This window comes from Vulpes lagopus, chromosome 3, assembly GCF_018345385.1.
Source record: "Vulpes lagopus strain Blue_001 chromosome 3, ASM1834538v1, whole genome shotgun sequence".
NCBI classification, from domain to species: domain Eukaryota; kingdom Metazoa; phylum Chordata; class Mammalia; order Carnivora; family Canidae; genus Vulpes; species Vulpes lagopus.
In genome coordinates, this window is record NC_054826.1 from 41,436,440 (window position 1) to 41,463,724 (window position 27,285).

The 27,285-nt window shown below is 34.7% G+C and overlaps 1 protein-coding gene and 1 non-coding gene across 3 annotated transcripts in view; both read left to right on the plus strand.

Moving 5' to 3' along the window:
- Positions 1-27,285, plus strand: part of TENM2 (teneurin transmembrane protein 2) — a 3,550,639-nt gene that overhangs the window by 74,117 nt on the left and 3,449,237 nt on the right. The window lies entirely within an intron of this gene.
- On the plus strand, positions 18,733-18,839 carry LOC121488434. The gene has a single exon (XR_005987063.1). It is a non-coding gene; the product is annotated as a U6 spliceosomal RNA (small nuclear RNA).

The window sequence follows — 27,285 nt, forward strand, 5'->3', positions numbered from 1 at the left end:
TTTGTGTGCCTAAAATTTAGCTCAGTAGGTTTATCTCAGTAGTAGATATTAAATAAATGTTACTTGAAGGAATAAATGAATTAATTGGCCAATTTCTGAATTTTAGAGAACTTAATAAGGTTACACATATTGACTTTTACCTCCTGGTTTTGCCATAATACCATCTATCTAAGCAGATTCTATCACCCCAGACAGGATGATACAAGATAGCTGATGATGCTGTTCATAACATATGGCGAATGTTTTGTTCTTCCTGAAAAGCCAACTAAAACAAACAACTGAATTACTAGATGTAATTCCAAATTACACTTCCAAAGATAGTATAGAGAATTTAATAAAATAATTTAAAAATTCATTTGGAAATTTTAAAAGCACTTGAAAGCAGCAAAATATGTATTATTGACATTGCATCCAATATATAAATCAATTTCTGAGGATGGAGAGCTTGACAATATCAAGTTTGACTATCCAGGAATATGCATGCCTCCCAGTTTATTTATTTTGTTTTAATATCCTTCAGTATAATATTTTGGTTGCCTCCATATAGAACCTGTTTACCTACTAGCTTTGTCAAAGGCATTTTATGTAATGTTTTTGCTATTGTTCATAGTCTTTTATTGTATTTTCTAATATACTATTGCTAATATATAGTAAATTAAATTATTTTGGTATATTTTGGTATATTTTTTTCCAAATATATTTTCGGTACTTTAGATATGTAATGATGTGGAAAGTACAGATTTTGTTTCCTTCCTTCAAAAAGTGGGATCTTTTCTAATTCTACCTTACTTCAACGTGGGCTAAAAACTGAAATATTTTAAACAATAAGGATGAAAGGGACGATTCTTCTATACTCCTTGAGACTGATGAAATTGCTCCTAGTATTTCTCTATTAGGTGTGATATTGAATATTGATTATTGGATATGAGTCTGGTTAAATAATCCCAATTATAATTAGAGTGTATACAAACTAAGAACTCTTTTTTTTAAATAAAGAATTTTATTAAATGCTTTTAAAATCAGTCCAAATGGTCAGATACATTCTTCCTTAAAATATACTGTGGCCAATTATATTACAAGCCTTGAAATTAAATATTCTTGCATTTTAGTGTAAAGTCTTCTTGGATATGATGAATTATTCTTTTAATTCATTGGTTAGTTCATTGTGACTTTTATTTACCTTTTTTTGTTTTTTTATATTTATAATCCTTATTGGTCTTAAGTCTTCTGTTTTTATGCTCTCTCAGATATTCTTATCCATATTATGTGCAGTGTATAAAACACATCAGGAGCTTTCTCTTTTTTTCTCTCTCTCTTTTTTTTATGCTCCGGAGGGCTTATATATAAAAAAGACATTATTGTGTTTTGAAAGCTTGAAAGAACTGGGCTATAAAACTGCGTAGACCTGAGGCTATTTTGGGAGGCAATTTTTTCACTACTTTTTTCAATTTCTTCTCCATTTGTTGGTCTATTCCATTTTCTACTTCCTGAATATGTTTTAGTTATTTATGTGTTTGAGATTCTGTTAGTCACTAGATTCCCTAGTCATTCTCAAAATTAAAAAATGAATTTTGTATTCTGATGGTGTCTTTTCTTCTTTCTCCTTCTGTTCTCTCTCCTCATTATCATAGGACAATAATATTAAAAATACGGATTCTTCATCCCCACCATTGTCAGCAAAAGCTAACTTTGGGACCTCTGTTTACCACTATGCACTGTAAAGAAATGCTTCAAATCCATAAATCACGAGTATACAGGCCCATCGCATATGCATGATAAGATGTCAGCTCAAATGTTATTAATTTAGTCAAAACTTAGATGAGTTTTGTACATATCTGTAAACATCTGCTCACTTCAAAACATTCTTGATTGATTGAAAATTATCATTATATATAGATATTTCACATAACAGGTAAAGTTATTAAGTATACCATGTTTATGATTCAGAATTCAAAATACATTTGGAAACTATTATACAGCAACTGAAATGATTGAGATAATTATTACTTAAAGGAAAGGAAGATAGTTCTTTTAAGACAGTCAGTGGACCCCTTATGATAGAATTTCTCCTTGGTGGTTAAATTAAAAAAATCTATAGTTGTTAAAGGATTCTATTAAAATATTAATATTTTTTTCCTTTGAAAGTTTTTTTCCTTCCCTTTCCATATGCCAGGCCCTGTTCTAGGTGCTGCGAATAAATAGAACATGGTATAAAACAGTCTTCCTTTTCAAAGAGTTAAGGTAGAGGGAAATAGTAAATGCATAAAATGAATGTCAAGTAAAGTAGCATAAGAGACAAAGTGATGGGATGGAGAAGGATTCTGTCTATGATAGGGTAGTCAAATGTGCCTTTCCAATGAAGACATTTGACGAGAGACCTGGAGGAAGAGAAACGGGAAATCATGTACATATTTGGAGGAGACATATTTTAGTCAGAGTCAAGGCATCCATTTAGGAGTAGGTCTGGTGTGCTTAAGGAACAGCAAGAGGGAGGTCAGTATGCGTGCCATGGTGAGTGAAGATGGGGAGTCAGGAAGCTACATGGAGTGATTTTAATGCCATCTCGGCATTCAAATGTGTAATCATGTGCATGCCTAAAGAGGAACCATCTGTCCTTAGATAGTTCTTATGTTTCCCAAGGAAATATTTCCTTTATTTTCTCTAGAGCGGTGGATGATCATGGAGGTGTGGATGATCATCTGCCAAGGAGAGTGGGAATATATGACAGATTTCTTTGAATTAGATGGACTCAAAATATATTTCTGCTCTAAGATTTTATGATGAGATGAGCCTGTGGGACACACACTTCACAACCTACTAATAAGATCTGCCTTTTAACTCTTAGGCAATTTTTGCAATGAGGTGAATTGGCATAAAGAAATGGACATTAGTTTCAGATTCTGAGACTAACTCTAGTCCAAATTGTGCTTCACAACAGCTACGTGACATTAGGTGTGGCTCTTGTTTACTTTATCAGGCTTTTACTTCCAAACAAGAAGTTTTTAGGTAAGTAAACAGGATTTTTAGTGATATGAATACTTTATTATGCAATACAATGCCTACCCACCTTCCCCTATGTCTATTTCTCATTCCATTTTTCCTCACAGAATTTGTGTCTTCAGCTTGTTCTTCCTATAAACCTGAGAAAAGGCTGGCTTCTCAGATATTATTTAAAAAATAGCTAGCAACTGCTACAACTTATTTTCATAATATCTCAAACTTATAAAAAATTATATCATCTCATTTCCATATCAAAATAACTCCATGTCACCATAGGGCAGGTGTTATCATTAGTTTTTGATGGAGGAGCAATTTAAAATATTAGTGTTAATGGTTTACTCAGCATCACATAGCAGTACCTGTTAAATAAGGAATAAAACCAGGTTTTCAAATAAGCTGTTTTATTAATGCCCTACTCTGGCTTAAGTAGAATAAAAGTGTCACCCAATCCTATGCATTTGATCAAGGATTGAGTGGGAAAGGCCTTACTCACTAATATTTTACCTAACAGGTAAATGTATGGTAGACTAAGGCCAGAGAAGGATATTCCTTAGATTCCCTTATCTTATTAAACAATGGTTACCTCAACCTATCAGTTCTATTGAGTTAGATTATTTCTACATGTAAATTTGCATTTTCCACTAGAGTATTTTTTGCTCTAGCTTTTGTCCCCTCCAATTAAATTTTTTGGCCAGAGTAAACAGCGCATGACTCTGGTATGGAGCTAAGTTATGGGGGTTAAATATTTAACTCCTATGACATCAAGGCACATATTGTGTATACTCTATAATATTGGATTATTTTTTACTCCTCAAAGCTCAGCATTCTTGTTTCCTATCTTAAGCAGGTTCCTTATTCTCCAGCAGTGTGGTAGTTAGAGCTCTGTCGTTGTCTGATAAAACAAAATCATTCAACAGCAGATGAAGCTGTAATTACAATCAGAGTTCATACTTGCGGGAGATGAAATAAAAATTAAAAGTACTAACTTTGTGACATTATGATTATCTGGAAAGTCTCCCAGTCTGACAGATGACTGTATGGGCACATGGCTACATTTAAATGTAGAGACAAGAGGCTCCTTATAAATCAAACAAAATTGTTCTGGACTGGATGTCACATTATTTGCCAATTCTCCAGTTTTTGTGAAATTCTAGGTTTTGATTAGAGATTTAGTTATGAATAATGGACATTTTCCCTTCACATTACGGTTTCATAAAATGAAAAACCACTATGTTTTACAATCGAAGAAAAGAGAAGAATAGTCTTTTCTAAACAGTAAAGGAAATGGTACAGGCTTCCTGGTTCAAAATTTACATGTTCTTATTTATTTAAAAACATAGTACACCTAATAATAAAGTCCTTCTTTTGCTACACAGGTGGCTTTTCAATTAAGACATCATTGTGTTCAGCAATAAATCAGCATTCATGGAATCATTCACTTTGTTCACATCCTCCAACTCACACAGCAGGGTCTTCCTACATTTTTCAAATAGAAATGATACAGCCACCAGTTCAATAACTCCAAGCGACACCAACGGTATCCAAACCTTTTTTTTTTTTTTTAAAGATTTTATTTATTTATTCATGAGACACACACACACACAGAGGCAGAGACACGGAGAGGCCGGCTCCGTGCAGGGAGCCCGACATGGGACTCGATCCCGGGACTCCAGGATCACGCCCCAGGGCTGGAAGGCGCTAAACCGCTGAGCCACCCAGGGATCCCGTATCCACGCTTTTTATAAAAGAACACCGGAAAGTCTAATGCAACTCCTTTCCCAGCCCTATCTTCCTCAACTCAGCTTGAATGAGTGAGAGCATTATTTGAGGAGAAAGGACTCATAAATCTAAGGACTTTGTCTTCATGGCTGCTCTAAGAGAGAATGGGGCACTCATACCAACCTCCAACCAGTTTGGTGTCTTCTTTAATACTTGAATTGTTTCTTGTGCAGTGATGGAAAAGAAAAATCAAGTAATAATGATTGAGAAGACAAATTAAAGTGTGTAACAGCATTGTACAATTATAAAATGAAACTTAAGCTTAGAATCCATATCTATCAGGATTCTTCTTTAAAGTTTTTTGTAACAAATAAAACATACAACCATAGTAATTGTTTTCTACCAAACACAGAAAAGAAAGTAATAATTACAGGAGACAAAAATTAGTTCTTTTTTATTTTTTTATTCTTCATACTTTAAATAATATGCTTTATTTTATAAACTTTGTTGTCGAAGTATAGACACATTATTACATGTTTCAGGTGTATAGCATATCGATTCAACAACTCTGTATGTCACACTACGTTCACCATAAGTATAGCTGCCATCTGTCACCATGCAATACTATTACAATATCAATGACCATATTCCCTATGCTGTACCTTTTATCCCTGTGACTTATTCATTAAGTTCTGGAAGCTTGTACCTCCTGCTCCTCTTTACCCCTTTTCGCTTGTTCCCACACCCTCCTCCGCACTGGCAATCACCAGTTTGTTCTCTGTATTTATGGATCTGTTTCTGCTTTTCTGTTTGTTCATATGTTTGTTTGTTTGTTTGTTTTAGATTCCACATGTAAGTAAAATCATATATTTGTCTTTCTCTGTCTGACTTATTTCACTTAGGATAATACCTTCTAGGCCCATCCATGTCATTGCAAATGGCAAGATCTCATTCTTTTTTTTTTTTTTTTATGGCTGAGTAATAGTCCATTGTATTTATATACCACATCTTTATTCCTTTATCTATCAGTGAACACTTAGGTTGCTTCCATATCTTGGAATGGAATGTTGTAAATAATGTTGCAGTAAGCATAGGGGTACATATATCTTTTTGAATTAGTGTTTTTGTTTTCTTTAGGAAATACCCTGTAGTATTATTGGAATTACTATGGTTAAATAACATTTATTAAAATGAGTGCCTGGTGAGAAATCAGATTTCAATTTCAGTTCAGTCACTTCCTATTTTGCCCCTAGGACAAAAACCTAATCTTTTGTGGCCTTGTTCTCCTTATCTTTAAAATGAGGGAAATACTCCCACTACATTAACAACACAGGGAATTGTGGGGCAGAAACCAAAACTGTGACAGAACTTGATAAGAGAGAGAGACAGAGACAGAGAGAAATAGTAAGAACTTACTATAATTATCTGTGAAGAAATGAAATAGCTCTGGCAAAAGCATGATTGTGAGCCACATGAACTCAGAAATACAATTACATTAAGTATCATTTATACTGTGCTTACTTCATGCTGGACTGTGTGGAAAGTGCCTTCCATACATTCTCACAATTATTCTAGTAGGGAGATATTAAGGCTAAGAGAGGTTAAATAACTTAATGAATGTTAATATGTGTCAAAATCAAGTTTATCTTCCTCCAAAATTCTTTAAGTCTCACTATTAACCTCTTTAATATAATCTGTTCTTCCAACTCTTCAGGGTGATCAATGTTTCGTAAGAGTTGTGTTCAAGTGATAAGTGACTGGGGTGGGACCCTCATTTATCTCTGTAAATCACCTATCAGAAAATCAGAATAAGTGAACATTTGTATATGTCTGGCAAGGTGAACTAGAAATAAAATGACTAAAATTAAAATGAATACTTGTTTAAATCGAACCAAGTTATGTCAGATCCTTAAAATGAGCAGGATTGGGAGGAGGTAGATTTTAAGTATTTGATCAAAGCCATTAGTACTTGTAGCCCTTGAAGATATGTTACAGGAGGAAAAAAAATTAAAAGTAAAGGCAGAAGTAAGTAGTATTGCATCTTCAGGAGCAGAATAATCTTTACTTGGCCATATTACACAGTTACCTATGGTAATTTTTACTCGTTGATCAAAATAAATCACTTATTGGATGTAATCCCAAAATCTTGCAGATTTGTTTTCCATGTAGAAAAGTCAATACCCTATGTTGGATTTTAGGTCTAGGCGACTTTTTAAAAACCAAATTAGTGAGTGAGGAATTTGTCTTCTCTTCTTTCATTAAGGAAAACAAAGAAGACTTTGAGAGTTGTAATGTTTTAGAGTTTCGTAATTGACTTGATGGATTGTGCTTAATTGATTTAAGGTCTTTACTTAACAGTTAGACTACAAAGGTTGCACTAGACAATATGTAGGGAGCTAAGTGAATAGTGAATAGAAAGAGCAAAGAGCTTTGTCTGCAGGGCTAAGTATTTGAATGCAAAGCCAGAGGAGGAAATACTTTTAAAGAAGGAAGGAATTAGAGTTAACTTCCCTAGGAATGTCTTTTATAAATGAATCATTATTATTGGGAATGATTTGTTTTATAGTTAAACAACTGCTGAGCGAATTTTATAACTTAATTCAGGCTCCAGGGAAAATAAAAGAGCTATTGGACTTCAAATTAATTTTTCATTACAAAGATTTTTGTTGTTGGCCCTTCCCCCCTACTACTTTTTTTATACACCCTCTTAACAAAGTAGTCCACCATGCTATTTTCTACTCTTCCCTTATGACAATGAGTCAGACTTTCACAACTTTCTAGTAGATTTAATATCTCTGCGCATTCACTTAGTGCCGAAAACTCAAAATGGGAAACACTAAACTTACTCTGCTTCACACACTTCGTTATCTCCTATCTGGTAATAGCAATGCTGTTCTTTTATTTATTTATTTGTTTTAAGATTTTATTTATTTATTCATGAAAGACACACACACACACACACACACACACACACACATACGGAGAGAGAGGCAGAGACAAAGGCAGAGGGAGAAGCAGGCTCCATTCAGGGAGCCTGATGTGGGACTCGATCCCGGGACTCCAGGATCATGCCCTGGGCCAAAGGCAGGCGCTAAACCGCTGAGCCGCCCAGGGATCCCCCAATGCTGTTCTTTTAGATGTAGAAGTAATGCTGTCAACCAATCACAATTCCATAAATCCTCATATCCAATCAGTCATAGGATTATTGCTTCATCTCCAAAGCAAATTGAGAACATCATGGCCTTTTATTACAAACTCTGCAGAGATTAATTCCCTTAAAGAGCACCAAATATCTTTCCAAGATGGAGTTCTGATCAGATCATTATTATGTCTAACAAAACAAGTCATTCCTAGCAGTTCCATCTATTTTCTGATATGGCTAGTGAGTGCATCATACTCAATACAGTCTACAATCCACTATAGTCTCATGCTTTTTTTTTTTTCTTGTTTTTTTTAAATCCAGCTTGATTTCCCACTCTTTCCATTCTCTCACCACATTCTCATTCACTGGTACAAAAAGAATGAGAATGAATTCTCTTCATTCATTAGTACAAAAAAGGTGTGCTAGAAGTATTTACCAGCCTCACAAGTGATAAAGTTGACGGCAAAAATGGTAGGGCGGTGGAATAGACAAGCATCAGCAGACTTGTGATTCACTCTGGAATCATCACAGCTTCGTATTTATCCAAATTACAAATTGAACTACTACCGACGTTCTTGCTTGGAGAATCGTTTTAAAGATTGGTGTCCTTTAGAAACATTCATACTGAGCATTTCCAAATCTTATACCCATTGCTTTGTTGCTCCATAAGTCTTGGTGTGGTCTGACTCTGCCTTGAAATGCCTTCTACTCTGATAGTTACTCATAAAAAGGATGAGCAGTATCCATCTAGTCCAGATGCAAGTGACATTTCTTCCAAGAACCTTCCTAACTATTTTTTTTTTTTTTACTTCCCTCTCTGAACTTTCAAAGCACTTTGGGAAGTGACAGGTATGTCCCTTTCTGTCTTGTATTATAAATTCCTGTGTGTGTCTCATTTCTTTTGGTGGGGGTGGGGAGGAGCTAAGAGCCATTTGGGGACAAAGATAGGGTCTTAATTTATTTTCAGTTTTCCAGTAAGTTTAGCAGAGACCTTTGACCCTGGTGCATACTTAAATTTATTGGTTGAGTATATAACAGAAAGAATGTTGATACACTATTTTTCAAAGAAGTCACAGAAACTCATTTCTTAAGAATGTTTCAGCATAAGACACAACCCCTTAAGTACTTAGAATCCAGACAGTTTCTATGGGTGTTTATGTTTCTAAAAATCCCATTTCATTTATAAAGAGAAAAGTTATAAAATTAGGTATGTGCATTATTATCTTAATATTTTACAATTTCCTCAAAATAAAAATAAAGACAATGAAACTTAACCTAACATCAAAGACTTTAAAAAGTGTTACTTTTTCCAAGTCAGTAACTTATTTCATAAAAAAATAGAAAACTAGAATACATTTATTATAGAGATCCAAATTTTCTTTAGTCATTCATTTCACATCTTAAGTTAATGTGATTATTTTTTTCTCTGTTCTGCTGGCTCAAGCAGCATATGCCCTCCCCCTTGAACGGATCAGCATATCCTCCAAATGTTCTGTGGAACTGTTCCTTCCTTTTGACATTCTTGTACGATTCTTGTTACTTTATGTTCTAATCAATCCACGCTGGCCAAAACTGCAATTACAATTAATCAATGTTTATATCGACAGAAACAGAGCAATAATGAGAAACTGCTGATCAGTAATAAACATGTTTAGGCCACATTTTATAAATAGCTCGCAATAAGGAAGGGCTAGGTCTTATTGACTAACTAATAAATGACTTACAATCTATTTTCGAGCCTCAACCAGGCAAGAGTATCTCAAAACAAACAGTAGAGTGGTCATATTTGTAGTGAGAAAAACAAAATTTTAAATTATTATTGAGTTTGAATGGAATAAAGATACAAGTAGGGTACAGGGAACAGTCATAAGGACGAGTCAAGGTTTATGCCTTTTACTCAGATATATAGCCTTAAAATTGTTCATATTTATCCAACTTACTTAAATCTAAATCTGGTCTAACTTTAAATTTCTTTCTAGCCATCAGGCCTCATTTACTTTTAAGATACTCACTCTTTTTTATTTTTAACTAGTTAACTATTACTTATTCCTCCTACTTATTTGTTCTTAAAAACACACAAGTTTTAAGTCTTTGGAATGCATAATACATTATTTTAAGCTTTTCCCATGTATTGAATCCAATGTAAGTATTAAATTCCACCCATATGTGTCTCAGTTTACCTACTGCATTTGCTAATTAAACTGTGCATTTAGTCTATTGTAATATTTTTGCCCAATTCTCTACCCCTTTGTGGGAATTTTAATATTCTTAGCAAGGCAGAAAGCTGCTTTAGGACAAGAACTGGGTCTTCAACTTCATTTGTATTCATGTAGCTCTCAGAAATATACAAGCACAAAGCAATACTCAAAATTACTTATTGAGTGACAGGCTTTATAGATAGGATTATAAATCAAGGCTTACAGGGACTAAATAGGTAATGTAAATATGTAAACTTAACGGATATATGATGTGAGAAGGAAACTGAACTTTAAAATTGGAAAGACTTTGCAAATAAATGGGACAAGTGATTACATGGGAAAACATAGGTCCTCCTGTCTCCATATAGTAGTTACTGTTCAGCCCTAATTCTACTCCTGGAAGAAAACCTGGGCCCAGTACTATCAAATATTCAATTTTTTTCTGGAGAACATATTGTCAAAATTCTATTAGAATTTCTGATTTTTAAACAATTAATTCTATTTCAACCTATCCTAAAAAGCAAATAAGCAAATAGTTTATTTGCAGACTGCCTCTTTCTTTATCCAACCAGTTAAGAATCTCAGCTTTATGGGAAATTAATCTTAATATATTGGTAATATTGGTGAGTTTAAGTTCTAGAGTTTGTATGTCTATATAGTTGATAGTTCAGTGGATAACTGTAGCAATTTCCTAGATGAAATCAGATGAGTTTTGTGTGTTTCCAATTTTCATGCTTAAAGGTAAAATTTTTGAGTTAAAAGTCATAATTTGATGGGGAGTACCTAACTGGCTCAGTTGGTAAAGCATGAGACTCTTGATCTTGGGGTTGTGAATTTGAGCCCCATGTATGGTGTAGAATTTACCTAAAGTTAAAAAAATTGATGACCATTTTTGATAGGATTTATTACTGAATATCTCTTCAACCAAAAGAAGTCTCTTCTGAATTAAAATAGTATACTATATTGCTTTCAAAGACTTAAAATACACAACCAAACTAAAAGGAAATATTTCTTAATATAAATCTGCAGAAAATATTTTGCATTAAATTCTCCAGGAAACTTGGGAATTACAAAGATATTACTGCAATGTTCCTCAGCTATCCCACATGCAGGCTTTTAGCACTTTTTTCTAGCCACAGCTGAGTGGAGGAAGTGCTGTAGAATGTGTCGGAGACCTTAAAGCTCTAAGTGTTTGTAAAAATGTGAAAATAGTGAGAGAAAGAGGACTTTGGTCCCTGCTTTCCATTATTTTTCCACCAACTGATTAAACAAACAACAACAAAACAACAACAAAAAATTATCACACTTAACAGAATAGAAAAAAATGAAGCAAAATTAACCTACCATTAAGTTCTTTACTCTTATATAACCTGCTGGAGCTATTTAAACTTCCCTTAAGGATCCTTAGACACTTCCTTCTCGTTGAGTATTATTTGCTTAGAAAATATGTTTTTAAAAAATGATAGTTAAAAGCAGCCTAAATGCATAAGCTTATACTGTATCAAAAGGAACCCATTTGAAAGAATTAGGTGGCAAAAAGCATATCTTTCTCTTAATAAATGATACCTTTACTATGATATATGCTGTCTGGTGATGCACTGTATTTATTTTAAATGAAATTCTTTGATGCAATATTGCTTTGATTTATTGGGTGGTTTTTTGATTTAGTAGGAGACAGTTTTAAATCAGATGGTGAGGCTGATTTACTAGAGAAGGTATTTGATTTGATAGATGATGTATCTTCTTCAGTATTCAATAAGTAATGATTCAATAGTGAATGTCTGATTTGGTAAGTTGAACTATTAGATTTGATTTTGATCTATTTTCTCAGTAAGAGATACATTTATTTTAATAGTTGATGTATCTATTTTAATGTAAAATGTGTCAAATTTATGACTCCATGTTTTTTTCTTCACTTGTGATTTATGAATTTTACTAGTAATATATATGTTTCAATTAAAGGTAATATGGAACATTCATTACTACCACAATTAAAGTACTCCAAACCTATATGAAAGTTTTTCCCTTTTTTTCTGAGAAAATGTTTACAGTTATTAAGGTGAAAATATAAATTTCAGTTCAAGGAAACATAAGCATATCTAGGCAGAAATAAGGTGTGTGTGTGTGTGTGTGTGTGTGTGTGTGTGTGTGTGTGTGTCTTTGAAATCAAAGTTAAATTATATTACAAATTTAGGTAGCAAATGTCAAATCTTCTCTTTTCTCCTTTGCTCCACAAAAGTAGCTACTCAAGTTACTGTTATGTTTCCATCTTCTTTAATAAAAAGCTTGCTGATGTTTCTCTTTTTATTTAGAAATACTGATTAGTCTAGCTACTGCTTTTGTTTGGATTTACTTTCAGGTTTTCTTAGCATCATGGTTTACTTGTCTGAACTTCACACGTTGATAAATGAATTACTACAAACTTCAGACAATAATTCTACTTGACATGTTTTTGAACCAACATTTGTAGTATCTGCTTAAAATATAACTCAGGGGATCCAAGATTAGAAAAGCTATACACCATCACCATAGAAGCTGGAATACAAAATGTAACTAAGATTTGAGAGAAGCAAAAAGTCTGACATATGTCATCTTACTGCAGGTTCCTTTAAGTTTATCCTTATAATCTAATCCTAAAGTAGGAGTCTAGCTGCAGTTGGTAGCATCAAAGGAATTAGTCTTTTGCTTTTTAAATTTTTTAAAGATAACCCATGGATTTATTTTAGGGAAATTCCAGGGAATGCATTCTCTATCTGGGCAGTATCACCCCCAAGAGTTTGAAAACTGGTTCTTGGTAGTGGTAGAAGATGGAATCTTATTCTTTCTTGTTCTTTTTATGTATAAAGAATGGATGTACATACAGCACATAAACAGATACACAGTATATCTGTTATATTAATATTTCATTTGGAGAAGTGACAACTAGTTTTTGTCAAGAAAATCTCCTTTAGAGGGGCAATGTTGAAGAAAAGGTTGAGGAACATGATTGTAGGTGATTAATAAATATCTTTTGTTTTTAATATTTCATGATTCACTCTATGTTCAAATACTAGATTATGGCACCTAACCTGGCCAAGACATGAGACTGTCAAGTAGACTGTTGGTATTAATGATATAAAAAGCTCTTACAGCCTCCATATTTCTTTATGGAATGTCTATGCCAATGGAAGGTGAGCTGAAACCTAATAGGAATCTACAGGGAAGTCATGTGCTTCCTTTTAGTTACTTAGGCAGCTTAAGCCTACAGCAGGAGGAATGAGCTATTGAAGGCTCCTTGAATGGCAAAGGAGGACATCATCCATATCCTAATATGTGTTTATGGTTTTAGTGATGCATCTGCATGAAGCCTTTTCATCAGTGCTTAGAGAAATTAGTTTCATTTTTTTAAGAAGCAATCTGTATTTTCTTTTCAAAATAAGAAACTCCCTAAGAGGAGAACCTGGGTGGCTCAGGGGTTGAGCATCTGCCTTTGACTCAGGTCGTGATCCTGGGGTCCTGGGATAGAATCCCACATCAGGCTCCCCACAGAGAGCCTGCTTCTCCCTCTGCCTATGTCTCTGCCAGTCTCTCTATGTCTCTCATGAATAAATAAATAAAAATTTCAAAAAAGATTTAAAAAAGAAACTTCTTAAGAAAAATTAATATAATTTCAATAAATTAATATAATACATGTTAGTCCCACAGGAAACAAGTTATATTTTTAGAAGGCGCTTTTTAGTGACACTTAAGCCACTTCTCATCCCCATAATTCATTGTGTGGACCATTCCTCCAAATTCCTCTTAACAAGCATCCCATCCATATCTTTCCCCTACCTTCCTCCTAGACCAACCCTTTTCTTCACCCACTTAGCTGTACGCTAATGTTAGTATATTTGTTGTGTGCGGTCGTTTGGTTTCTTTCATTCTGATCTTCTACCCATTATGCTCATCCCACAGGCATGATGAAAGCCCCCAGAGGTGTAGAAAAAAAAATGAGAATCTGCCTCAGGAAGCCAGAGTAGAAAAGGTGGTGGACATTGATACTTCCAAAATTTTATCAATGTTAAATGAACATACCGATACCTCATGAAATACAGAAAAAGCAATCAACATGCACTGCTATTCTAAACACTTTTCAATATTCTTTAGACATCTCTTAATCCTTGCCTCAAAGCCTCTGTTTAGGCCTGACAGTCCTTAGAGAAGCCATCCATCAACCTCATCCCTATACAAATTACACCTCTCCTTAAAAGATCTCAAGTTGCATCTCCACCAGAAAACCTTCAGTGATTGGCTTTTTAATTTCTTGCTTTGTGGAAACTCCTTTGACTTATATAGACTCTAATACAATTAGATTTTCAAATAGACTTCTAGATTTCTTTTATGTGTATTTTTCTCCTCATCTTATATAGCGTGGATATTTTTCAGGAAAATCTTGTGTTCTAAAGATGTACATAATTTCACAAATGAAGATGTAAGATGAAAAAAATATATATGTTAGGAGGTTCTAAGGCAAGATGCATTGCAGCTGTCTCCCTGCTGTTCTCACTGTATTCTTAACCATTCTCAGAAATAAAATAGAGAGATAATGAAAGAAAACGGTGAGAAAAAAAATGTTTGAAAAAGGCATGTTTGAAGAGCAAAAGAGGTACGATAATTTAAACAAGTAAAGCTGAAACTCAGTCTAAGTCACAGATAGGCTTGCTATGGTTTTGACATCCTTCTTGTCCTTACTTTTTAATAGCATGACAATTTTTTTTTTTTGAAATAGCATGACAATTTATCCAGTTTCCGTAGTAATATTAAAATGTTGTACTCCTGAAATGCAGCCACAAATGTAGCCTAGAAGTAGAAGGAATTTTGTATTGTCAGATAGTACATGGATCATTAACCATTTTCAGGAAGAAAGGGTCCAGAAGTGGATTTTGACATAAGTGAAGTTGAGAACATGATTCATGAGCTTGTTCTAAAGACTTTCTCTGAGTTATTTAAAGTAAGCAGATGGAATAGGTATTACCAGTTCATTTTTTAAACAAAGTCATATTTCTTGAAGGGGCAGAAACAGGAAAGGGGGACACAGAGTAAAACACCAGTTTTATGTAACAGTAAATTATCAAGACATGGGTCAATTTAAAATAATTTTAAAGAAAACGGTTAGGAGCTGAATCGTGCTCTTTTAGAATTCATATATTGAGGCTCTGACACTTAGTACCTCAAAATGTGACCATATATGGAGATAGGGCCTTTAAAGAGATAATTACATTAAAATGAGGTCATGAGAATGGGCTCCAATTTAATATGAGTAGTGCTGTTATAAGGAAGGGATTAAGTCATAGGAAGACATCAGGTGCTCAGAGGCAGGACTGTGCAAAGAGGAAACAAGAGAAGCTATCTGCAAACAAGGGAGAGAGTTCTCTGAGGAAACCAACCCTGTCAGCGCCTACGTCTGTTGTTTAAGCCACCCCGTCTATGGGGTTTTTGGTTTGTTTGCTTTTGTTTTTGTGACAGCCCTAGCAGACTATTATAATATTCTAGAAAAAAATTATATTGAAAACCTGTTCTAAATACTAAATATTCAACTTCTAAGTATAATTATGCTAATACCAAATTATTTTGTCTTATTTAAGGGATGCAATAGTCTGAGTGTTTGTGTTACCTTAAAATTCATATTTTGGAATTCTAACTGCCATCGTGATGATGTGAAGAGGTGAGGTCTTTGTGAGGTGATTATGTCAGGGGGTGGAGCCCTCATAATATGATGAGTGCCCTTATAAAAGGAACCCCAGAGAAATCCCTCCCCTTTGTCCAGTGAGGGCACAGCAAAAAGATGATGTCTATGAACAGGAGGTGGGGCCTCACCAGATACAGAATCTACTGGCACCTTGGACTTCCCAGAACAGTGAGAAATAAATTTCTGGGTTTATAAGCCACTTAGAGTATTGTATTTTGTTATTATAGTAGCCCAAATAGACTAAGACAAGTGGCAAAACAAATTTTTTATAGCAAAAAGTGAGTTCTATATGGGTCTTTAATTTTTCAGATATTTACCTTGAAATCAATTTAAAATATATAAATTAAATACTTTCCTACATGTGTCTACATCCTTACTATAGTAGGAATGATTGAAATGCAATGAAGCAATGAGTTTAGAAAATATTATATGTATGTAGATATAAAATTTTGACTTTGCTTAATAAAAAATAGTGACGTGGAAGTAGAGCCCTGGATTAGGAGTAGAAGAAATAGACTCAGCATTATTTTGAGAAAATTTGCTTGTTTTCCTGGAACTTTTCCTTCAAAAGTGAATCAAACAACTATATAAACGTAGCTCTAATATTCTAAAATAGAATATGCAAGAAAGTACATTTTTTTCATTTTATATTTACAAAAATTCTTAACTTGTTTTGAAGACATGACTTACATTTAATGTAATTATACAATAATAATAGCTAACATTTATTATTCACTTCATATGTCCCATGAATAACCAAGTAGATAATATTATTGTTCCCATTTTATATATGAGATAATTGAGGCAAAGAGAAATTAGATAACTTGCCCAAGATATCATTTTGTAAGCTATAATTGAATCATAAACAAGGGGGCTCCAGAGTCCAAACTATTAACTTTATGCTTTATTGAATAAGATTAAAGGTAAACATAGTCTTAGCTATTATTTTTAGAAATCAATTGAAATGATTCATTTGTACACAGTCTAGATAGACGGTGGGTCAACATTACCCATCAGAACCTTAGAAATAGCACATTGTGAAAGCTTGCACAGCTTCAACAAGCACATACTGGAGATTGCCTCTGTAAATTATACTTAGGAGAAATAGTATATTTAGTATTCTTTGCCTTTTCAAGTAGTCTTCCCTTTCCTATCTAATTCTATTCTTATAGTCATTAGCTGAAAAGTAGAATTTTCCATCCCTTCTTCACTTCATACATATTAGATTCCAGGTTTCAAATTGTTTCTACTTTATGCTAATTCCATTGGTTTCTGTTTTTCTTATCACAAAATTTGAAATGGTTTGCTGACTGCTTTCCCTAAGGTTCATAGTCAGTCTTGTTATGTTCATGAGATTACTATCATATAGCAATTTTTCCCTCCCTGTTTCTGTTTACTCAGTCAGCCCATATTATATATTACTTCCTTCCTTTTATAACAATATAATTAGAAATTCCTTTTGCAATTTAAATTGATAATGTTGATAATCCTCTCCCTCGGCTTCATTTATGGATCTTGTTTCCTGGGTAGCCCCAGTGGCTCAGTGGTTTAGTGCCTGCCTTTGGCCCAGGGCATGATCCTGGGGATCCAGGATCGAGTCCCACATCAGGCTCCCTGAATGGAGCCTGCTTTTCCCTCTGCCTGTGTCTCTCATGAATAAATAAATAAAATCTTAAAAAAAAAAAAAAAGGATCTTGTTTCCTGTTGTTACTCACATTCACTGTGTTATGAAATTCCTGTCTACTGGATTTTGAACTGTGAAATCTACCCTCAGGCTGTTTAAGGAATATCAAATAAATATTTGCTTAGTGAATTATTCTGTATTCTGAAAGTATGATTTGGATATATATTTTTCTAGAATAGCATAATTGCTTATTTGTTTATTTGATTATTAGCACATCATTTTTTCATATTTCATACATTTTCATTTCTTAAAAATGGCATCCTCTTAACCTAAATGTGCTGAATTTTTGGGACTGTCATTAATATGGTTTTTGTTGATCAGTTTTGTTATTTTGTTTTTTGTTTAGAGAGAGAGAGTGCACTCGAGCAAGGGGAGGGAGAGAATCTTAAGCTGGCTCCACACCCAGTGAGGAGCCGACAGAGGGCTCAGTCTCATGCCCCTGAGATTATGACTTGAGCCAAAATCAAGAGCTGGATGCTTAACTGACTGCCACCCAGGTGCCCCGTTGATCACTTTTTTATTTGCAATTTTTTTTTCCTCTAACCAGTCTGTAGACATGGGAGCTCCTCGAGATCTAGTGAATGACTTCTAAATTTATATCTCCAGCCAACATCCCTCCTCTGAGACTAGTTACTTCTATCTTGCACCAATTCATCTATGTTCTTGGGTGTCCTAATAATACTTCAAACTCAGCATCTCTGAGGCCAAATTTAAAATCTTCAATTTAAGATAATATCCTCTTGTCTCTTGATGTTACATACCTCAGGAAATGGGACTAACACTCATCTGATTGAACAACTCTGTAATATAAGAGTAATCTTTGAATTCTCTCTAAACATCTCTTGAATTCACTGTCGCCTCTATACCCCACACTCTACATGCTGTAGTCCCACCTAAACTACCACAGTCATCTCCTTACTGATTTCCCTCCATTTACTTGGCCCATGCCACCATGTCTCAGAGATTTTTTTTACTCTGATGCTAGAGCAAACTTAATAACTTAAATGTGACCTATTTATACATCTGTCAAAATTTTTCAGTAGTTCCCGCTGAATCAAGAATAAAGACCAGGATCCTCCATGTAAGCTCTAATCTTTGCTTATGCTAGAAGAAAACCTTTTTAGCTTCATGTCACACTTTGTGTCCTTCACATTCTGTTCTTCAGTATTCCTGGCCTTTAAATTTTTTTTTTTTTTTAAACCTGGCTTTGATAATGCTGCTGGTTTAGGTCCAGGGACCACACTGGGTAACAAAGTCCTACATTAAAATACGGCTGAAAGTGCTCACTTCGGCAGCACATATACTAATATTGAAACGATACAGAGAAGATTAGCATGGCCCCTGCGCAAGGATGACACGCAAATTCATGAAGCGCTCCATATTAAAAAAAAAAATATGGCTGAAAGAAGTTGATGCTCAGACGGCTAAATAATTGTCACGGTATGGTAATAATTAAGTAGCACCTATTATGTGCCAGGTCCTTCTTTAAGCATTTTGTTTGTTTATTTTTAATTTAGGTTTATAATTTTCCTTCAAATGAATCACTTCCCCTCAAGATTATAATCTGTCTCACATGAGTGACCTCTTTGGTGTTGCACCCTATAGAGCCACTCTGTTGTATAGTTTGCAATTATTCATGCAAAAAAATTGCAATCCCCAAATTGAAATTTATGTAAATATTTCTGGAAGAAATAAATTTGGTGCTGAACGATGCTTTTGATAATAACATTATTCTCCTTTATTATAAAAGTAAAAATATGCATTATATATTATTCATAAAAATATAAAGTGGAATATGTCTATTTCCTACTAGTCTAGTACCCATATATTACTCTGTTTACTTTGGAATTAATAAAATTTCTCTTTTTACCTTTTGACCTCCTCTGTCTATTTGCAATATTTTGATTATTATTCATGACATATATATAAAAAATTGGCCAATGTCTTCAAGAAACTTACAGATAAATAGAAAATTTACATTAATGTTGAGGTTGTTTCCTGCCCTCTGAAAGCCAGAAAATTAGTATAAAAACTACTCATTAATTCTCATAAATTTAGTTTCTATTATTTGAAGGCAGATGTCTTCTTAATGAACAGTGTTACTAACATACTTAGAAGCATGTAGATTCAAATATTACTTTGCAATGATTTATTTTGTATCTATCTGCCTTCTGAAGTAAAATAGTTTTTACAACTGACCTGGTAGTGACAATTATGATGAAAAAGCCATTTCACATAAGCTACTAAAACCAAAACCCAATTCAAAACAACCCATGCAACAAGGGCTCGCTAAACATCTCTTGAATTCACTGTCCCCTCCACAACACTCACCCACTTCCTTGACTCAATCATTCAACAAATATTTTTTTGAAGCAGGCCTATCTGCTAGTTATAAATGTTCTAGAAGTTTGGGCTACTATGTCTGTCAGCAAACAAAAGAAACAAAAATGTCTGCCTTCATGGAGCTTATGTTCTACCAAGTGGAGACAGACAATGAAAAACATGATACGTACACTATGTCACAAGGTGAGGAAGGCTATGGAAAAGAAAAAAAAAATATTTTAAAAGAAGAGAAAATATAAAGTCTATTAATTCAAAAAGTAGAGCAGAATGGTAAAGAAAAGAGAAAGTATGGGAAATCTAGCAGTTTGCCACTTTAAGTGGGTGATCAAGGTAGGCCTCAGCAAAAATGATGATTTTTGAGTAAAAACATAAAGGAAGTAGAGAAGGCAGGTATATGGCTACCTTGGGGAAGAAAACTGCAGACAGAGGGAATAGCCAGTGCAAAGACCCTCGGGAGGGAAGAAGTCCAGATGTTAGAGAAGAGGAGGAAAGGGAGGGGCAGGGATAACATTAGGGCTTTCCAGGCCATTGTGAGAATGTGGACTTTGAATCAGAGGGGAATGGGAGAGCCATTGTTGAGTGCTAAGTGAAGGGGTGATATGATCTTTCTTACATTTTAAACTCTGTTTTTTTTCTGTGGAAAAACTCTGATGGCCACAAGGAGAGCAACAGGGAAGCTAAAGAGGAGATAAACTCAGTAATCCTGGTGAGAAATGATGATAATGACTATGATCAGGGTGCTAACAGGCTGACCATGAAGGTAATGAAAAGTGCTCAGATTCTAAAGACAGAGAGACAGACAGACACAGAGACACGCACACTCATGTATATTACTTTTTTTCTTCTATGTTTAGAAAAATTAAGGTGTAAAGAAAGGTTAGACTACTACAATAAATATTTATTATACAGTACCTGGATCTAGCAGTGTTCAATCTTTTATCATGTTTATCTTGGGAAGTATTTGGAAGTGGCAGATACTCTATTATTCATCTTGCCATACTTCAGCATGAGAAAATTAAGAATTCTGTAATATCACTTAATATCCAATTTAGATGGATATTTTCAAATTTTGTGAATTATTCTAACCCCAATATCCCTTACAACATGTGTGTGTTTATGTGTGTGTGCATGTGTTCGATTCCAGGACAGGACTTAATCCAGGTTCATGCATTGTATTTGAGCATTAAATCTCTTTTAAATTAGCATAATTGTTTATCATTACATTTCCTTTAAAAAATCAGAATATTTGTCTTATAGAAAGTTAGCCACATTAGACTTGCCTGATTGTTAATCATGGTATTGTTTAACTTTTGCTGTATTTCCTTTAAATTGGAAGTTAGACCTTTAATGTGTTGATTAGATTCTGATTAATTATCATTGACAAGGAGACTTCATCAGTACAGCTGTGAAGTTGAAATATAACATATTAGGAAGCACATAATTCTGTGCTATCCAATTATTAGATATGTTAGAATGATGTACAGTCAGAGGTTGCTTGAAATAATCCTTTTTTCTGTTACTATTTTATCAAATTGATGTGTGATTAGATTATTTTGTGTCTATTATTTTGAATTTGAAGGTTGTTTATTTTATTTTTGAATGTACAAAACATTTTCATGGTTCAAAAGTTAAAACTGTATTAATAAACATACTTGGGGAAGTCTTGCTTCCACCCTTAGCCACTCTACTTTGTACTCTTCCACTTTCATAGAGAAGCATTTGACAAAATTTGTAAATGGCCAGAGAATAAATAAGTTAGGTGTGACAGGCCATATACAAATCAGTGGGTGTGGCTGTATTATAGCTGTCAACCTTAAAAATGAAATATCCAGGGGATCTCTGGGTGGCTCAGCGGTTTAGTACCTGCCTTCGGCCCGGGGTGTGATCTTGGAGTCCCAGGATGGAGTTGCACGTCGGGGCCCCTGCATGGAGCCTGCTTCTCCCTCTGCCTGTATCTCTGCCTCATTCTCTCTCTCTCTCTCTCTCTCTCTCACACACACACACACACTCTCTCTCTGTGTCTCTCATGAATAAATAAAGAAATAAAATCTATTTAAAAAATGAAATATCCAGTTATTTTCTAGCAAAATGAGTTTATTCAGGAATAGTAGAGGAGTCGCAAGTTGGCATGTGTAAGCTGTGATGAACCATATGCAAGTCCAGAGAGACAAAGGGAAAAAATATAGAACGTCACATAGCTGCAAAAAGCTGTAGCTCTCTTTTATAGAGAAGACTTAGGAGTTCTAAATAACCAAAGACCTGAAAGACAAAACATAGAATCTTTGTTTCTTAGGTGAATTACATTAAAGAAACTTTGTTTATAATTTCCTGTTAAGAACAAACCAATAATGTAAGAAAACTTTGTCCTTCTAACAGAGAGAAAACCAAACTCTAATTTTGCAGTGTACTTTTGATATCCAAAAATCATTCCAAGTAAATTCATATTAATCTTACCTTGCCTACATATGAAATTCCTTTCCCAAGGTTCCTTTTCCATAAACCTTTTATGTCCATTTGAATTTGTCCCTTATTCTCCTCCCCTTTCCAAAGTAACCAGCTTTACTTTAGGAGAAATTAATTTTCCTCAAAAAATGCATTTCCATTCTTCATACCTTCTTTTACCAAAAACACACTCCTGATTCCTTGGCTATTTTTCATATGCAGTGATTTTTTTTGTCTTTACTATTTTTAGTAGCTTTGTTTTTACATGTACTAATTAGATTATTAACCCTTAGAGTCTTTAATCCCCAGGAGATACTAAGAAATAAACAATTTTGGACTGGCAAATTCATAAAAACATAATTTCTAGAAGAATATTTCCCTCTTACAGTAAAAATTGTTATTGTGGAATAAAAACTATTTGTTAATAGATATAAATATTTTTACTCTCTATAAAGAAAAATGTATGGGCAGCCCAGGTGGCTCAGCGGTTTAGCGCCGCCTTCAGCTCAGGGTGTGATCCTGGAGACCGAGGATCAAGTCCCACATCGGGTTCCCTGAATGGAGCCTGCTGCCTGTGTCTCTACCTCTTTCTCTCTCTCTGTGTGTCTCTCATGAATAAATAAATAAAATCTTAAAACAAAAAGAAAAATGTAAAAACCTAAATATAAATAAACTTATGTTTAGTAGTCAATATCTCACCATATTACCTTATTTGGAAATGATCTAGATATTTAGTGAACATCTATTATGTATTTTAACTAAGCATGAACTTTGATCTCATTTGCATTTATTTAAATTATTTGTTTTTAACAATTATACTTGGATTATACATGAAATAGCTAACCATTTTAAGTTATTTCTTATGTTGATACATTTAGTAACAGAGATAGCATGAGCTTTTATGATTAGTATTACATTTAATAATGATAACTCCAAAGAAATGTTATTTATTAAACTAGTAAACTTAACTAGCATTTATCAAATATTATTTCAAATTATATGAATTTGAAAACATTTGGGCTGGTTTCTTCTTTTTTTTTTTTTTTTAAGATTTTATTTATTTATTCATGAGAGACACAGAGAGAGAAAGAGAGAGAGAGATAGAGAGGCAGAGATACAGGCAAAGGGAAAAGCAGGCTCCATTCAGGGAACCGGACATGGGACTTGATCCTGGGTCTCCAGGATCACATCCTGGGCTGAAGGCAGTGATAAACTGCTGAGCCAAATGGGCTGCCCTTTTTGGGATGGTTTCTATTATATTTCTGGAGATTTTTAGAATATTTAATTTATGTGCATGTTTAATTTTCCATGTGAGCCAATGAAATAGGATCTTTTATAAAATAACTTTGGCAATACTATCTGGAGGTGGGAAATATGTATCTATGACACATATACATAGATAAACATAAGGAGAAACCTTAGAGTTTTATTCTAAAATTCATGTCATCAATCTGGAACAAAATTTTGAGGGTACTTGAATCTAAATTGTGTTTCTAGGAGATAAACTAAGTAAGGTTATCTGCTCAAATGACCAATGCCTTTTGGTAAGGATTTTTATTTGTATACAGTAAAGATCCTTTTAAGGCTGTTTTTTTATTGATTTGTTTGTTTGTTTTTGGAGTCATTTCGGAAGGTTCTTGTACCAATCAAAAAGAATGCATTCCATTGTTCCCAACAGGTTTAGGATCTTTTTTTTTAAAGGATGTCCCTTAAGAGGGACTTATCTAAAACGTTCCCCAGGTTGGCTATGAGAAGACTGAAGGAAGGAAGTGGAGGGTGCAGAGGAGGTGGAGATGCCACAGAAGAGAAGGTGGAAGAAAAGTGGAGAGCAGGGCCATTGCAAGATAGCCATTGCAAGCCTGAAGACAAAGGAGGAGGAGGAGGAGAACAAGATGGCTTCTGAGACAAAGAGGAGTGAAGAGAGGGGAAGAAGACTTAGAAGACTTTGTGTCTTTCTTCAATCATGTATTTGCCTTAGTTAATTTAGAAATGATATATTTAAAGAGGCAATTTTAGAGACCTGAGTATGTTTGGAATCCCCTAGGCACCGTATAAAATATGCATCCCATTCAGTCTGTTTAATTTCAGAGTCACTATCTTCTAATTTAGTCAAGGAAGGGAGGTTGAAAGTTCCCAAAATGGTCATTGAATTTCTAAGGTAATTTTGGTTAAATCTGTCTATTTAGTTAAAAGTGCACAGAAGGAGGGACCCAAGTTTTTAAATATAAAACTGGCTGCCTTCCCAGGAGAAGGATCCTCCTGGGAGAATTTAGCAGTATGGGATCCCAATTCCCAACCAGAGGTTCAGAAAAACAAAGGAGTATTCAACAGACAGGGCAAAGCCTTTAAACAAATAAATCCTGGAGAAAGTTGGAGAGCTCCACCAAAGGGAAGGAGCCTGAATCTGAGAGACTTGCTGAACAGAAAAGACAAGAAAACTCCTGCAAGCACAGAGTGCAAAAGATTCTTTCTGGAACTTGTTAGTTCCTCTGTCCTTTGAATCCTACTTTTGATCATCATCATGTAATGTCATCGTTAAAAACAAAATAGTCATTTTACTAGCAAAACCAGTTTATTCGGGAATAGCAGAAGAATTGCAAGTTGGCACATGCAAACTTATGGTGAACCATAGGCAAGTCTGCAGAAGCAAAGGGAAGGTCACTTTTATGAAGTTTTAGGAGGAAATTGGGAAGGGCTGTTTTGAACAAAAGTGTCCTGGAGAAGAACAAGAGTTTAAAGTTGTGGCAGTTTCTCAGTGGCGGCAAGCAGCGGTTAGCACATTGTTGCAGGGGCACAGAGGGATCGTCCTTCTTTTTCTTAAAAGCAGGAGATGAAATTCTTTTGTGAAAAATGTCCTCTCTTGTCAATATAACTCCTTCATTTTTCCTGATGGTTATGTAGAACACAATGAGAGGTATGTGCATGAGAGCTCCATCTTCAGGGATTCCTGACTCTATTTTAGATGAGGTTTCCTTTATTTATTTTCACACAGTAAAACTTAATTTACAAAAACATGCAGCAGGTTGCATTTGGCCTGTGGGCCACAGTTTGCTGGTTCTGCTATAGATATCCATTTTTTAAAATTAGCTTCTGTCTTATTCTTCTTGTGTTTCTTTTTGCATCTTATTTTTCTTCCTTAAAAATAGCTTAGTACATACACTGTTCTTTGCTTTGTTAATTTTACTTAAATCACACATATGCAGAAACACAAACAGGCACAATATCCATGCATGATATCTTCCTTTTTCTGTTTTGTAACTGTATAGTATTTCATTGTGTGGATGTGCTATAATTTATCCAACAAATCTCTTATTGATGGGTATTTGGATTGTTTTCTATCTTTTGTAACTGAGTAATAACTGGCTTGTGAGATAAATGAGATACATCTCCTCAGAATAGAGATATATCATCTCTAGAAGTAGAATTATTGGACCATAAAGGAAACATACAATTCTGCTTAATATTGTGAAATTCTGCTTTATATAGACCATACCATTTTGCACTCCCAGTGTCAAACACATGAACATGCCAGTTTTCCATAGCCTTGCCAACAGACTGTGCTGTCAAGTTTTTGACTGTTTGCCAACATGGTATATGAGAAATAGTATTTCATTGTAGTTTTAATTTTTATTTAACTTATAATGAGTGAAATTGAGCATCTCTTCCTACATTGAAGGGCCATTAGCTGTTGTATTTCTGTGAACTATTGTCTTTGCTCTCTTTTTTATTGGGTTTCATGATTTAGTTTCAAATTAGAGCCACTGGGCTTCATAACAAACTGGGTATGGTATGTGAAAAAAATAGATTCAGCTCTGAGGTCTTTGTAAAGATAAAACTGGGTTGGGGAAGGGTAGACTTTGAGCAGGGTAAGGTGATCAGGCCAAGGGAACTGATATTTCAGTTTTGGTCATTGTTGAGGTGATGCTGTTCATTAGATCCAACTAGAAAAACAGAGGCATTTGGAAATATGAGTTTAGATATGGTAGAGAGGCCTGTGCTAGAGGTGGAAGACTAGGAATCATTTAGATTGAGATGCTAGTGAATGCCTTCAGATTGATGAGGTCACAATGCCACTGTGGAAAATAGAAGACAACCAAGGATTAAATCTTGGGTCTTTGATATTAAGAGTTAGAAGAAGAGGAAGAGGAAGCTTCAATGAAGAATCAATGATATAGACAAAAACCAGCAGAAAGTAGTGCCCTGAAGCCAAATCAAGAACCTGTATCAAGGGATCCCTGGGTGGCAGAGCAGTTTGGCGCCTGCCTTTGGCCCAGGGCGCAATCCTGGAGACCCGGGATCGAATCCCACGTCAGGCTCCCGGTGCATGGAGCCTGCTTCTCCCTCTGCGTATGTCTCTGCCGCTCTTCTCTCTCCCTGTGTGACTATCATAAGTAAATAAAAATTAAAAAAAAAAGAACCTGTATCAAAGAGAAATGAATGACTAAGACTGATAATAGGCCAAGAATATGAGAATGGATAATTTAGCATCGATAAGTTGGAACTGCTCCCCAGACTCACTCAAGAACTTCAATTTGGAACTCTCTACCCCCATTCTACAATTTTGTCTGGCCACCTTTAAAATTTATTTGCATGAAAAAAATAAAATAAAATAAATAAAACAAATAAAATTTTTTGCACAGTGAAGCCTTCTCTAGATTCCCAGACAAGCACATGACCATCATTTGCTTTCTCTGCCCCCAGAATTCTGCTACATAGAATTTACTGGTCTCTTTTAAAGCAGGATCTTTCTTTTAGTATTATAATAGAAGCTTCCTGAGGGCAGGAGCCATGAATCCCTTTTTTTTTTTTTTTTTTGCAACTGAATTACAAGCTGCAATTATAGTTAGAAAGTACTCAACAGGGCACCTGGGTGGCTCAGTGGTTGAGCTTGAGCATCTGCCTTCAGCTCAGGGCATGAACCTGGAGTTCCAGGCTCAGTCCCACATCATCGGGCTCTCTACAGGGAGCCTGCCTCTCCCCCTGCCTGTGTCTCTGCCTCTCTCTGTGTCTCTCATGAATAAATAAATAAAATCTTAAAAAAAAAAAA